At 43.3% G+C, this 2,126-nt stretch overlaps 1 protein-coding gene across 1 annotated transcript in view; it reads right to left on the reverse strand.

Moving 5' to 3' along the window:
• VAC14 (Vac14 homolog (S. cerevisiae)) overlaps positions 1–2,126 on the reverse strand; it is a 98,692-nt gene that overhangs the window by 96,280 nt on the left and 286 nt on the right. The gene's annotated exons all lie outside the window — the stretch shown is intronic.

Raw genomic sequence — 2,126 nt, forward strand, 5'->3', positions numbered from 1 at the left:
CCCTCTCCAGCCCCGCCCCCCCGCGCAGCCCATCGTGGGTTGGCCACGCCCCCGAGGCCCCGCCTCCTCCTCTCACTCTCCCGCCTTCCACCCCTCCTCCCCCCATTGCCTGAGTCAGGTTTGAGATCTGCTGGGCGGGGTGCGTATCCTTTGCCCTTAGCTTCCCACAGGTGGTGGGCTTGGGGCCTGGTGGGCTTCCGCAGCCGCTCGTGAGAGGGCAGGGGCTCTTGGAGCATGACTTAGCATAATTTATTCAATACTCACGGAATCCACCAGTTCATTCACTACTTAGTCATTGATTTCGCATATGCCAATTTGATTCCCAAATTGGAGTGACACCATCATGATTTTTGCCATATTCTATCTAGCCACTTACTTTAAAAATATTTTTCTCAAGTCAACTCACTTAAAATCTTTTAAATTCCTACGTTATCCTTGCTTATGACCTAAAATCATGCTTTTGAATAGTTGTATATTTTTCTAAAACATTAAATTCTAAGGAAAAAAAACGAACTACCGGTCTACCACCTAAAATCTCAGGTACCAACAGTGGCTGTCGCCCCACCATTTGGGTCTGGAAATGTGTTTACCATGCTCTGATACCTGAAAGGGCTCGATTCCAGACAGCAGAAGTCCCAAATCTGGGTGTAGGTCCACAGATGGAGCCACTATGCAGCAGCCCCTCCAAGAGCAGTGAGTGTCACACTGAATGGTGGAGCAGAAATTGAAGCTATGTGGTAACCTTTTAACAAGCACTTTCTGGATGCAGCGTGGCTAAAGATGCAGTAACAGGGAGATGCATCAGCGTTCCTTATTGTAACCTTCTACAGTGGACAGGGACTTAGGACAAGGGCTAGACCACAGTAGAGTCCAATGAGTATTAAATATGAACATAACACATGGTGGTACTTTTTTCTGAGTGAAAGGTACGCTTGTAAAGCTTATAACAACTTTGGAAATAGAGTATTATCCTCAATCCATAGATTAGAATCGATGGAACACAAGTAAGGGGCTATGGTAGGCAGAATTCTAAGATGGCTCTCAAGATTCCCACCCCTTTGGGTACATGCCTTGTATAATCCCTCCCCCTTGAGTGTGGCCAAGACTTGTAAATATGAAGGGCTGTCACTCTAGCAATTATTATGTTATATAGCAGAAGGGATTTTGCAGAGGTAATTAAGGCCCCTAATCAGTTGGCTTTGATTAAAAAGGGGATTATCCTGGATGGGTCTGACCTAATCAGGTGAGGTCTTAAAAGAAGTTAGAAGAGATTTCAAATGAGAGATTCTCTTTGTGGTCTTAAAGAATAAACAGTAACAACAATGAACTGTCTATGATGGGCCTTGTGGTGAGGACCTTAGGGTGGTCTCTACTTGCTAAGAGTGGTTCCCTGTTGTCAGTTGCCAAGAAGAGGACTTCAGTCATATGGCTGCAAAGAAATAAATTTTGTCAACACATTGAGGGAACTTGGAAGTGGGTCTTTCCCTAGTTTAACCTCCAGATGAGGATGCCGCTGGCTGGCATCTTGATTTCAGCCTGGGGGACCCTGAGCCAAGAATCCGGTTCAGTCCATTCCTGACCCATGGCACCTGAGATAAGAAATTGTGTTGCCTTAAGCTGCTAGGTTTGTGGCAATCTGTTATGCAGCTATATAAAACAAATACAGGAACGAATCCAAACTCAATAAGTCATGAAAAAAACCCTGCCTAGAAAAATCTGTTGAAAAATGTGTTTTTCTTTACTAGTGGGGTTTTCACAGCTTTTAAAACCTTTGCCAACAAAGTCCAATGAATGAAGATTCACCTCCAGAGAAAATGTATCACTTAATGGTTTCCACCTCCTACCTTGATACCAAGCAACACTGATAAGGACATTTCCAAATGTCTTGCAAGGTGGATGTCTTTAGGATTCTGATGATGGTTGATACAAAACAATGAAAAAAAAAATCAAATCAGTGGGAATGGTTTGGATTTATTTCTCCAGTGCGAATTCATTTCCACTGGACCCATATGTAATATAATATCTCATCTGTTTCTTTGGCTGGTTGGTTTGACATTTTATTAAAGGTGAACCAAATTCCCCAGGGCCATATGTGATACACTTTTTAATAACTGAAATAGTAAGAA

This window comes from Myotis brandtii, unplaced genomic scaffold (assembly GCF_000412655.1).
Source record: "Myotis brandtii unplaced genomic scaffold, ASM41265v1 scaffold165, whole genome shotgun sequence".
Lineage (NCBI taxonomy): Eukaryota > Metazoa > Chordata > Mammalia > Chiroptera > Vespertilionidae > Myotis > Myotis brandtii.